The sequence below is a fragment of the Homalodisca vitripennis genome, chromosome 3 (assembly GCF_021130785.1).
Source record: "Homalodisca vitripennis isolate AUS2020 chromosome 3, UT_GWSS_2.1, whole genome shotgun sequence".
Lineage (NCBI taxonomy): Eukaryota > Metazoa > Arthropoda > Insecta > Hemiptera > Cicadellidae > Homalodisca > Homalodisca vitripennis.
In genome coordinates, this window is record NC_060209.1 from 156,929,516 (window position 1) to 156,943,880 (window position 14,365).

The window sequence follows — 14,365 nt, forward strand, 5'->3', positions numbered from 1 at the left end:
GAATAATATCATGTTAGAAAGATATATCATTTCATATTTTTAACCCTTTTGATTTTGACCTTTCGTGGCTGACGATTGATTCGTTTCTTAAAACCAATTCTTCTATTGGTTTAAAGAAAACCCAGTTTTGTGTGCCTATGCAATGCAAATTTGCTCTAAGTTCCTAGACTATAAAGTTAACTCAACACTTGCAACAAATTAATCTTAGGAGAATCTAATACGAGTTATTAAAATAATAGATTTTTCAGGATAACAAAACAAGACATTTAATGTTTAAACCATGTTTACTATGACATAGTGTTTTGCAATGATCTTGTCGTCTTGTATCCACACCCACAGATGAGATGGTAGACAGAATCTGCACAGAAGTAGTTGACGGTTTCCTATTGAAGCTCGCGAGAGTTGAGTGGAGATCCTGAGGCCGTATTTATCCTGCCGTCGCTGTCGCCGTCGCAGGAAGTTGGCAACTCAAACACGTCACAGGCGACTGAGCACTGCCGATACATTCTTAATGATGTCCCGTCTCCGCTCCGCCTCTCCCTGACAAAGATTAACAGACAGAGTTTACCAACAGTTTTCAAAGAGTTCGAATCAAAGTGTGTTTCCACTAATTTTTGCACTCAGCGTTTGTTTCTATTCGTTTTTAGACAGTGCTGGGAACTGAGAAATAAATGTAAAGTTTCTTTCCATATCAATAAAAAAACTTACTATAAAACCAGATTAAGGTAGTTTTACGTTTTGGTTTAAAATTTTGAATTTGTTTCTATACATAATTATTTAAAGAGGCAATTTACCCATTCCTGTTTGCCTTTGGTCAAACTAAAGGTCGATCAAAGGAAAAAATAGAATGATACGACAACATAAAATTACTAATACACAATCATTATGTCTTAGTTTGTGTCATAATTAATACATCCGGATAGAGCCTCCTTAAAAACGTTTCGTTGACCGTCCGTATGTGCGATAGAAAGGTCCCATTGACTTGAAATTTGGTAAATGGAATCCTCTTGGCCCGGAAGAACTCTATTGAATTTGGAGCCAAAAAGTAAAAGCGAGCAGTCCGTCGGTCCGTTTGTCTGTGCGATAAATATTCATAGAAAAGTCATAGTCTAGAAAGTTGGTACAAAAGTTCTCTTCGACTGAGGAAGAATTCTACTGTTTTGGGAATCAAAAGGTCTAAAGGTCCGTCTGTCCGTCTTTTAGACAAACTTTGACAGAAAAGTGTTAGAGATTTTAAACTTTTTACATAGATTTATCTTGGTTCAAGACGGAACTCCGTTGATTTTTGGGTCAAATGGTAGAGGATAGTCCATCGGTCTGTAGTATCAGCTTCACATTAGTAAAATGAACTGGAATAACCGAGTATTTAGCACCATTTTAAGTGATATGTAAAATCGTGTAGGTGATTTCACAATCGAGTACTAGATCTATCATAATCTACTTAAACGTCTTGTACCAGGTAAACAAAAATTCGACCAAAGTTTCGTAGCGTCTGTCTTACTCTTAAATATTAATATTTCACGCCATAATATGTCAAATGTCAGATCCCTGAAACAAACCCAGGTTGTGTCACTAGATGATGTAATTACAACGTATCTATTTCTTCCGATAATTGTACAGTCTGGCCTCTTACATTGGTAAACTGTAGGGATGTTTGTTAGAAGCCTTTGGTTGGTTAGTGGTAGCCTGCCTGACTTATCAGAGAGCAGTCTCACTACTGTCAAGCCGCGTACTGTGAGACAATGTATCCGCCAGCTAGATATGACAGGAGACAACAATGCTCTGAGACAGCGAGAGCTTGTCAGCTCAGATAATCCCCTGGCTCCGCAGCGCCTGTGTCTCAGTGTGGGAGGTTTGGTGCTGTTACGTTCCCTGGCTTTACTTAGTGGTGGGCTTGTGTCGCTATGAACTTGTGTAGTTACGGAAACATTATTTTGGGGTTCTCCTGATTATTATTTACGTATAATCCAATTAATTATTAACTTTTTTTATGAAAACTTAGTATTGTCTCCCAAATTCTGATTTCAAGCTAAATTTAAAAATGGTAATTAGAAATACCAAAAAGACATTTGTGTTCAAATGAATACGTGTACTGTATTAAAAGATCAAGTCAATGTTCTTTCTTCAAGTCTTCTGATCTCAGAAGTCAATTCAGGAAACAGTCGTAATTGACTCCTCCATTTGAAACACTATCTTGAAACTTTTCCAACTCCAAGTAGTTTATAGGGTGTTATCTTTTTATTGTGTAAGTTACGCAGGAGATAACTCATCCAATGCTATAAACTGAGGCACGACTAAAGTGTGCGCTCGAACTGCTTGCTGTTTATTGGAGTTAGAAGCTCAGGTGGTTAAATATTAGAACGTTAACAATCAAAGTTACGTGGCGCAGCCCTAGCGTCGGACCTCAGAACTAACTGAGATAATCCCCGGCACACCTCACCACAGGACCTCAGAGCTAACTTAGATAATTCCCCGCACACCTCACCACAGGACCTCAGAGCCAACTGAGATAATCCCCCGCACACCTCACCACAGGACCTCAGAGCTAACTGAGATAATTCCCCGCACACCTCACCACAGGACCTCAGAGCCAACTGAGATAATCCCCCGCACACCTCACCACAGGACCTCAGAGCTAACTGAGATAATTCCCCGCACACCTCACTCACCACAGGACCTCAGAGCCAACTGAGATAATCCCCCGCACACCTCACCACAGGACCTCAGAGCTAACTGAGATAATTCCCCGCACACCTCACCACAGGACCTCAGAGCCAACTGAGATAATCCCCCGCACACCTCACCACAGGACCTCAGAGCCAACTGAGATAATCCCCCGCACACCTCACCACAGGACCTCAGAGCCAACTGAGATAATTCCCCGCACACCTCACCACAGGACCTCAGAGCCAACTGAGATAATCCCCCGCACACCTCACCACAGGACCTCAGCACACCTCATGCGTATGAATGATGTATCTCCTCTTTAACTAATATAATTAATGGTAATATGTAATAAATAAATTTTAATAATTAGTTTGGCGTTTTCTGTATCGAAATAATGATTAATTGCTCTCAATTTATCATTACACAATAGATATTAGAAATCATAACGGTATAGGGAAATATGTTAATTTTTTAACTGAGTCAAGAATAATATAATGTAATGTAAACTAGTGCTGTGAGGGAAGAATAAGAAAAAGACACACCATAGCGCTGAAGGAAACAGTTCGGCCTGGAAGTAAGGGCAAAGAAATTTAATGATAAGTAACTTATGGCCAAGGTCTCTATAACAGAATCGCCATTGTTGTGGAGGGCTTGATGTTCGCCATGGGTGGGGGGAGGGGGTCCAGGCACGAGCCAGCTGCTGACCACTACACCCCTCCCCCCACCAGCCCCGCACCACCACGGGCCGGTAAATCAGCGATTCGTTGTGACACAACTAATGGAAGCCCGTGACGAACAAAACGCTGCCGCGGCCTGCTGTAAGCAGCATTGTAAGCCCTCTTTACTGTCGGCCAGTGAGGGATATTTTTTAAAAATTAAGTTTTGAGAGGGGGTCCGTTTGATATATGTCAGCCTGGGGCCCTATCTGCATTAAACTCTGATGAAAACAACCCCTCTTCAACAGCTCCAGATAAAGAATTACTCTACGCAGAATTCAAAACTTTATGGATACACAAAATATCTATGCAATATTGTCCATTGCCATTAGTTAACTTTTCGGTAAACAATCTACTGTAGAATTATAAATTGTGACAAAAGACGTTGCTGATTATCCATTCGCTAAAGTGTGATGGAGAGAGGACCTGCAGTAAATTATAAGGAATTTATACAAGACATAATCAGTTGTTCAATCGAGATAATGTGTCCCTAATTAAAAAGGGGTTTCAGTTATAAAAGATATATATATATATATATATATATATATATTTATTAAACAATATTTCATGAATTAAGTAACCAAGATGGTACAACACTAGTCACTGAAACCTCGTATTATTTAGAAAAATAATTATGTTCAAGTCTTTTTACATTTTGCTGGTCCATTTAAACAATAATATGATTCGTAAAATATATAAACATTAATATGATATGCATAAAGGATCACAATAATAATTTCTTTGGGTTCCGGTAAAGTTTCTTTGTGTCTCAACAATTGTACGACAAATTGTACGCTTATTATAATTTAAACAAACATTTTCATTATATTGATATAAGGATGAATTCTTTTTAATTTGTGGATAAATTTGAGTAACTATTCTTCTTAATAAGTTATCAACTGAGTTCTTAACTCAGTTAGTAATACTGTTCGTCAGATTGAAATAAAAGTCGTTTTCAAACAGACTAGAAATGCAGTATTATTTATTTTCCAGTTCTTATAGTTTTGTAATGATAAATCATAGTATGTAAATGTTGATATCTGTCAGTAAATCAACGGTTAAGAGTCTGAGTTTTATGTGAAACCCGAAAGTTACATGCCAGAATTTATTACCACAAAGTCATGTTGAAGGGGTCAAGGTATATAACCATGGGTAAAACAAGAGTTTTATATTACGCTTGGAGTTTTCAGCCTTTTTTTAGTGGGCACAATACAGAATGTCTTAACTCGACACTGAATAGATCCTTTATACAATGTAGTTTTTTTTTAGAATCAACATCTTTCAGCGCAGTGCGAATAACTTCTATCATTAGTTACAGCTGAATGCTTTTATGGTAAACACGGAAAAAAAGTTAATGGTTAATTTTAACCTTAGTAAAGTAACATACCTCACGTTCAAATGTGTCTAAAGGTAATACGTTTTGAAACAATTATAAAAATAATATAAAAATAAAAGAGAATTTTCAAATCAACTTTAAACATTTTTCATCTTTGGTAAGATTACAGATACGATTTTTCTAACATTAGTTGTAGTTCGTTAAGTATGTAACACGCAAAAAGAGCTCAGAGTTGAATTTACTATTAAAAATATAATAATCACTTCCTAGTGAATGGTGTTGAATCGTTATGGTGAATTACATGTCAGAAAATAACCGAAGCAGTTGTGTAAGTCCGTAATGTTGCGACGGTTTATGTATAAATAAAGCTGATGTAAGCTATCAGATAACGTGGGAAGATTTATTAGCAACATGTCAGTGGGCTGGCCAGGTCTAGAGGCAATGTACCGTGACTCGAGATTACACGAGGACGATCCCGCACAGCCTTGAGGCCGCCTGATAACTTGAGGGAAAATAGCTCACATCAATCCGGAGTGTGGGGTCGCATGTCAAAGTGAGGACGGGGGAGGGGGGTGCCTCCGGCCCGGGCCCGACCCGGCATCCGGTAAAGCAAACATCCGCCGAGGAGCTGCGTCACGGCCGCCATCTTGTACTGTAGCCGCCCGATAGTTGCCATACCATCCATTAATCAAAGACAATGCAGGTCGGCGATTAGCGGCAAAGAAGCTGTTAGCGAGTGTGGGCGTGCTCGATCATTCATCACGGTATTGTGTGTTGTACGGCTGACAAGCAAACGTGTAGATGTAGGCCTATCTACCAGTCGTAACACTGAACACGACTCTCTATTACTTATGTGGCACTGTTATACTTCTGTCCATATTTGGCGTTGTCGACGTAAAGTAACTATTGAACATTGAGGAAAGGGAATTTTTGTATTTATTCGTAAGACAATCTATTTTGAATATTATTTAGTACTTTAAGGAAATACGTGACGTTCTTAAAGTGCTCAATTAAAGTTTGTTTTTATATTTAATTACAATTTTTTATAAATAAAATTATGAAGAAAACACGATGTTTGAACATTTGCCACTGCTTAGTGATACAAAATAATCAGTAACACTACGTTTCGAGATCTGCAATCAGATCTCTTCGTCAGGTGAATAACTAACTTGACCAATAATTATAATCTAAATATGCACTATATATACACAAAACAACACTAATTATTACAACTGAACTACAGGATACAGATCACGAAGGCCTGTAACATCTAGGACACACAATCACAATCCTTCCATCGTTAAAAATAAACTTCGAACAAAGTAGAAAAAATGAAAAGTAATTAATTTTTCGAATGTAAAATGTTAACCACTCAACAAACAGAAACATTCTCTGTGGTGATAAGTGCATTAGGAATTTTAAAGAAATAGTGCATTTATACAATTAGAACTTACTCTCCTTTTTTATCTTGGTGAAAAAAGTCTTTCATTTCTAGCATTTTTCACGACACATTAGATATTTTTGTTTAATTTATCAATTACTTTCACACCAAGTAAACGTACTTACTAAACGGTTTTCTGTGTAGAACTCTCTCAAGAAAATGCTAATAACTTACTCATAAAACCCTCAACAAAACACATACTTTAACGATACGCTGTCAAGTAAACATACGAAAAACTATGGTAAACTCAGAATTTGATGAATAATATTTAGTTTTGGTATTACAATATGGAAAGGAATAAATAACTATGAATCAATGTTTCTAGCTGATTAAAAGTTATAAACCAACTTGGAAACCTGTTCATAATAAGTCAACAATTATATGTTCATATAACTAGCCAATATTTTTGAGAAACACTGGAAAAAATACTTCTTTGTTAATTAAATTCAAGTCTTATATACATTTACAATTAATTACTATGCCCAGTATGACAATTTATAGTATTACTGTGACATCGGACTCAAATGAAATTGATCATTTAAGCTTATGTACTCGTACTTGTACACTAAGACTAGATTATTATTTTTATCAGAGCGCGCAGGGGCAAGATGCAACATGGCGACACGTCTGTACCTATATTGAGGTTGGGCGCCTTCTCACTGAAATTGCTTGTGTTTGAGAGCGTCCGTATTCTTACAATTCACCTCATGAAACCTGGTAGCTTTCCTTGGTACAATTGGTTTTTGCAGAGAAAACCAGCAAAATTTGTTACCAACAACAGTCAACAAAATATCCATCGTCTTAACTATGCAGTTTGTCAAGACATAGATTTTCGATTTAACATAATTCAGCATTATAAATGTCAAAAATATGGAATTACATAGGTTGTAATAGAGTTTACTCGTATAACTAATAAAATAAAAGTCATGCGTTTGTTCCTAAATAATAAGAAATAAAATATGGCGGATTTAGTAAATTTTGTTTTAATGGCTATTATCTCACATTTCCACAAACAGCCTGTTTTAAACGCACATATTTTATTTTTATTCCAAACAAACGTACAGTTGAACTTCTTAAGACGAAATGATGCGTCACTCTAAGATTATCGAACTCTTTAGAAACGTGAAATAAGTGAAATATAATAATTACATTAAGTACAAAGGATAGTTTGTGCTAACATTTATCAACATTTCTGTATATTCTTTTTATCTTTCCTTTCTTTCTTTTGTAATGGACCAAACATTTTTCAACTGATGAAGAGAAAAGATTTCAACTCTCGAAACGTTGCGTTATGCCTTTAGTAACAAATAAGGATGGCAAATGTTCGAAATTCTATTATCCTATCAAAATGTATCAGTTCAAGTTGTTGTTTGAAAAGTACAATTGAATTTCCTTTCATGCACATCCTTATAATGTCGTTATATATAGGTTATATCGTCGTTATATTTAATACTGTACTATTCAAACTCACTATGAAGAACTGTTACACAACTTATTAAGTTATTTCTGTCAAAATAGATGTAGTGGGTAAAATCGGATGAATACTTTCTAGTCCATTCCAATTGTAAAAAAGCGTGTTTAGAAAGAGTGGACAAACTGGACTGTCAATTTAGTGGAGTGTTTTAACGAGGGGCGATGCCGGAAGCGGAAGTGGCCAGTGGCACGAGCCCAGGTGGACAGTGGTCACCGGCGGGACCGGTCAGTCGGGAGATGCAGTTAATGCCCACGTGCCAGAGCCGCCCTGCCGCCGACCAGTTAAAGCTACACCTCGGACACTGGTCAGACCGGTGCTGGTCACTCTCCCCACACACCATATCACAGGACCAGTTAATTAGTTTATATCTTCCGCTGATTTATTCATTAGTCCGGCCCCTGTCGGCGAGGTTGTCGAACAACCCTATAATAGCCCGAGAACTGTACGTGGCGGTCAGCCCACATGATTTACTGTACGTGTTCACTTCTGGTTGAGCGGGTTGTTGCCGTAAACAGACAATTACAGGCGCCAGAGGCACGTGACTGCGCTCCATCCCTAGTCGGCAAATCTACATTGATTCACGTGATTATTTGTGCTGCACTTAAGGGAGCATACGGTATTAATGGCTAGCCCAGGATTGAAAGTATAATTAATTGAAAACTACGTGTATAACTACTGGAAGGATATTTCCCTTCATGATTTAAATTGTGTCTAAGGAGTCCGCAAATAACTTATCTTGGTTGTAAAAGGCGTCGTTTTTTAATGATTATGAAAGTGCATATCTTTTAATGTTGTACCGTATGAGTACATCTTGTGTCAAGGAAAAAACAACTTGACTCGTATGGTGATTGCTATAGAAGTAAAGAAAGGGGGACCGACCCCACATACATTAAAAAACCCGTTGATTTAGTAATTAAGAATCCAAAGTTTACCAAAAATACAAAAAAGTTTAATAATTTGTATTAGGAACCTTAAAATTAGTTGAACTTAATTTCAGTTTGATTATATTATATATGCCAAAGAAGGAATTTTTATATTTATAGGTCTTCAATAGAAGTTAATGTCATGCTGTCTATGTATTAGGTTTAATTGTAAGGTTATGCACACACACACACACACACACACACACACACACACACACACACACACACACACACACACACACACACACACACACACACATGGTTCGAAGGTACTTTAAGATATGGAAATATTCATTTTGGTAGTACGTATGAAACTATCCTTCAGCCTGTAGTACTAAATCACAGATTTGCAGTGAGAAATATCTATAATTTAAGAAAGTTTGATCCTGTTACACACTTATTTCAACAAGAAGATATTTTAAATTTTAAACAGTTGTATGCTTTATGTACTCTGCCACATTTTGAAAAACATTGAACATTATAGTTTTAAAGAAAAAATAAGGTGAACACACGCTCTATCAATAATGTAATCTTATTATTACCTAATTTCTCAAAGGAAATTTCTAGAAGGCAATTTTGTTATTCTGGTGTTAAGTTGTTCAATAGGTTTCTTTTAGAGTATAGTAGGGCCTACTACACTGCTGTTTGAGGGTAAACCAAAGTTTAAAATTAAAGCAAAACATTTTTGTAGTCGATTATTTTTAGGATAGGTAGTAATCGAAAGAAAATTATTGTTATTTTATATAATAATTTTATTTAAGCATTGTATTAATCTTGTCGTTGTTGCATATTTTATCTTGTTGCTGTTGTATTTATCCTGTTATTGTTGACTTTCCTTGTTATTCACTCATTTTGTTATTGATTTTCCTTGTAATTGCTTTGTTATTGTTATTCTTTATCTGTTATTGTTGTTCCAGTTATGTTAAATTATTTATAATTGTTTGTTTTGTTTGATTTGCAAATGTTATTGAAATATAGTATAGCATAGCCTCCACACAAGACCAGAGACATTTTAAGCTATTAAGAATTGTGCCAACAATATTTTTTGCCACACGTGCTTTACAGCACTTGGCAACATTTGTACTGTACTGTACTTTGTATTTTTTGAAATAAAGATGATTTGAACTGTGAACTGTGACAAAACACACACACACACACACACACACACACACACACACACACACACACACACACACACACACACACACACACACACACACACACACACACACACACACATAAATATATATATATATATATATATATCTATAATATATATATATAATAAATATATCTATAATATATATATATATATATATATATATATATATATATATATATATATATATATAAATCTATAGGAAATTACGTGATATAAAAATTTTTTATGAAAAATATGTAATTCCATCCAGTCATATTTTATGTGGATAGTTTAAAATGGTCATATACATAATTATTACACAGCTACCTCATACATAACTGTCGGTTGCTCATCTTTATCAGCTTTTCGATGGTCCTCATTATAAAATGTCTTTAAATATTCTTTCAATTTCTCAAATTTTCCAACCCAAAAGAGATTGCACCTCTCAAGGCACACTTTAACACTTAAAAAAGAAACAAGCGCGAGCCTTAATACACTGATAATCTACATTATCAATAAACATAAATGACCTGTAAATGAAAGGAGCCACGAGGTTTCGGAATCCGTAATTCTGCCAGTAGCGGCGCGCCGTGTCGCTGTGATGCGTGGCGGAGTGGAGCGGCGGGTGCGGCGTCAAGCAAGAAAGAGTGGTATGATACAATTATAACCCTCCTTGTCAAATTAGCCTGTAATCATGAGTGAAGTGCGGCGAGGGAGGGAGATAGCGACATCTCTCTTTCTCTCTCTCTATCTCTGACACACCATACTTATAATTACATTCATGTCGTAGGCTGTCCACTGATTTTACTCCATGCTAAGGCATTTTACTGGCAGAATATTTGTGAAATGGAATCAAACATAAATGGGGCAATCGATTTACGTTTGTAATACTTTTTGGGAGAACATTTTAGTCATTAATGAATAAACACGCGTCACTTTCTCAAGCCATTAACTTAGGCTACATATAGAACAAATTTATATATCATATAGTATCCTAGAATTATATTTTATAAATGTTATTTTCTCATAGTCATAAATAAATTTAAAAATATATCAATCTCGTAAGTTATAATTTATGCACATGTGACATTTTTATCTGTAGCAGTTTTATTGAGGTATAATATAAACTTGTCTCTAATCATACTTTAAATGCTGCTGATTAATCGTGGAGTGAAAAATTCTAATTTTTCTGTTTTCGCCGAAGATATATTAAAAACTACGAGTTTAAAATAAAAAAATCTTGCTGCACCATAAATGAACACAGCCTGTGTGCACCCCTCATAAGGCAGGGGTGTTACCTCTGAAACTATGAAAATTAACTTTAGTGTAGCCGTTATATTTGATAAAAGTATTCTGATTATGATGTTTTTATAAACTCTCCCTTTCACTCAATTCAGAGCAGCATCACGCAAGCACAGTATTTATCATTTCAACACGACTTTCACCAGTGTGGCTCCTGGAAGGAACGCACACAAGTAACATATCTTATACACTGTGTTCAAACAGTAAATACTTTTTTCATCACGCTATATGAGCTACTTTCCAATACATCTGAGATCTTCGAAACTCATCCTATCCTTCGCAGCTAATTCAGCTGATTTTGTCCCTCTCCCAAAAATTACTTTTCCTATGTAAATAATTCTTTCTCTATACAGTTCTTTTCCAATGTAAAGATTGATTTCCCTGAATAACAAATTGCGTTATTTGCTTCGACAGTGCTGTGTTCAAACAACCGGTTTAAACTAAAACGAATTAATAATCAGTGTTACGTTTTACTATGGAAGAATAATTTATAGAGTATGAAATGACAGACTTTAAAAGATTTCGTGTGCTTTTGGAATGTGATGAATAGTAGTTCAATGCTCGTCTCGAAAGTTCTACTGCAAGGGCTCGGCAGCATTTTCCACGCTCGACTTCGAGTTGTGTTCGCTTCAAGTTCCGGTGTCCGGAACTTACTTTTCCCTAAATAATATAACTACTGTATAGAAGCAAGTCAAGTAAAAAGTCCTTAAGACTGTTTGGACACCATCAACGCTGTCTCATGGTAAACGAAAAGCAATTTAGGGCTATTGTTTGAGTTTAAAGTGAAAATTGATCAAATTCTAAAGGGTATCATAAATTCATGAGGGAGCTAACACACACACACACACACACACACACACACACACACACACACACACACACACACACACACACACACACACACACACACACACACACACACACACACACACACACACACACACACACACACACACACACACACACACACACACACACACACACACACACACACACACACACACACACACACACACACACACACACACACACACACACACACAGACACACACACACAGACACACACACACACACACACACACACACACACACATATATGTTTTAAAACAATTAACCATAACTTCCCAGAGAACGTGTATATTTTACGAGCAGATAATGGAATTTAATGCTATATTTTGAATTCACTTACAGGTGTGTTAATAAATACAACATGCAATTGATTGTACTCCTTTAAACCATTCATACTCGTTATGTTCCACTACGCAGAAGGACGATACACGACGTTGGCTTGTGCCAGCAGATGGACAGTGGACAGCTCTGAGGAAGACAAACGACAATTTGATGCCGGGATGTCGGGTGGTAGAGACCGCAGGCCAGTCGCAACCCCATAACTCAGTGGGGTGAGTTGGGGTCCATCAAACGGGGGTTAGAGGTGAGCGGGGCGTGAGGGGATGACCACCGGTCTCTGTGTGCAAACACCGTTACTTCCGGCTCAGTCAGGCGCGGGCAGGTAGTGACCGGTCGACCCCTGCAGCAGTGGCAGCGGTGGAGTTGGTGCCCTCATCGCAGACCTGTAACTGTTACATTAGTTTTATGTTTTACAAGATACTGATATTATTAGTCTAAGAGCCGACAGCCAATCTGCACTACTGTACAACCAAAGAACACCGTTTATTAAAATGGGTACAAGAATTCCTCTTAAGAAAGAAATCGATTCCCAAACTAGATTTAGGGGATTCGAAATCAAAGAGAATAAAAATGGTATAAGATAGGAAAAGATATTTGTTGTTAGCTAGACAAACTTGAAATTAATCCTCAGATACACAAAACAACTATATCATGGTTGGCTGAATGATTTTGTCTTAGGAAAAATTCCTCCATTGATTGAAAAACCTGGTTGTGCTCAAACATTACAAATTTGCTCTTGGGGTATCGCAATTATTTGGAACTCAGTGCATTTTAAAAGATATAGTTATTATTGTATTTTCGTTTAATTAGATCTAACATCCAGATTTTATAGTGGGACAGGATTATATACTAGAAACATCTAGTGAAGTCTATAATTATTATTTGAGCACAAAGCTTCAGATCACGGATGCAACGAGTTGGAATATTCTTATAATATTTTGGAGTAATGAGAATGATTTAATTCTGTAACTTTAACAAAAATTGGAATATAGTACTTAAAATAGCGAAGTCAAACCCAATCATTGAGTAAAGACCTATAATGAATGTAGTGTATTTTTGTTATAATAAATGCCATCATGCCTAACCGTGTACGGATTGTTAGGGGTCCACTATCCAATTGTGAATCTAACCATACCTGGCTGTGCCTGCATGTTTTATTGAACTTTGCCCTGGAAATTGTACTGCCTGGTGCATCAATATCGGAATGCTATACTGTGCCAGTCCTCCATCTTGAAAATTAATTAAACTATCTTATTTTTATGGCATTAAAAATTCTTTATCACATTTCAAATCTTCAATATAGTCTGTTACTCAGGTTGGCTTCAAAGAAAATTTACTTTCGAACCTGATTATTCCGGCGGTTGTATCCCAAGATCATTAATGCTCTAAAGTTTTAGTTTTGGAGGAAATGGCCATGGAAATGATATGTTTTATTAATATACCAAATCTACCCTTAGCAGGCTGAAAGTCTATTTTTATCCATAGAATATCCGGCGATGGTAATTTTTCCAGTTCAAACAACCTAATTAAATCCAACATCCTTTTCACATTTTGTACAATGCAGCTGTATGCAAAATAGATCGATAATTTGGGACCGCATTGTTCAGGACATTAGCATAACGTTGAAACCTTTCTCTATGCAAGAATAACGAATCCTCCCGGCGGATACAAATTGGCCTATGCAAATAGATCGAATATGCAGAATCACGGGCGAGAATCGAAGGGTTATTGGCAGATGCGGTCCACGTCAGTGTATAAATATGCAGCGATTTGACGAACATTAACATAATCCGGGGCATCTGTCGCGCAGAGCAGCTGTTGGTATACCTGGCGAAGCGACTTGGACGAGCCGATCTGCATATGGCGACCCAGGTAGCCAGGGTACAATAGCGTTCTGATATTATTTGGGCCGGGCGGCACATAAAGCAGTGACAGAACGATCGTGCCATTGTGCGATTGTCACAGTCGTGCTGGGTGTCCGCGACGTGCCGCACCGCTTACACGTCCAAACTGTGCGACTTTCTCTACTGTGTATATTAAATTTTGTAATTAATTGTATATATAATAATACTAATGAAATATACGTTTTATAACTATAGAACATCACAAAAATAAACTTTTGTACAAACCGCCAGAACGCAAATTCAAGAACGCGGTCGATCACAAATCAATGGGGT

At 36.8% G+C, this 14,365-nt stretch overlaps 1 long non-coding RNA gene across 3 annotated transcripts in view; it reads right to left on the minus strand.

Moving 5' to 3' along the window:
- Positions 1–265: 265 nt before the first annotated feature.
- The window catches only part of LOC124358758, a 99,546-nt gene continuing 85,446 nt past the window's right edge, over positions 266–14,365 (minus strand). For all 3 annotated transcript variants that reach the window (XR_006922068.1, XR_006922067.1, XR_006922069.1), the window contains 2 exons: positions 12,246–12,577; positions 266–540 (listed from right to left, as the gene is read on the minus strand). This is a non-coding gene — a long non-coding RNA (uncharacterized LOC124358758). The remainder of the gene's footprint in view (positions 541–12,245; positions 12,578–14,365) is intronic.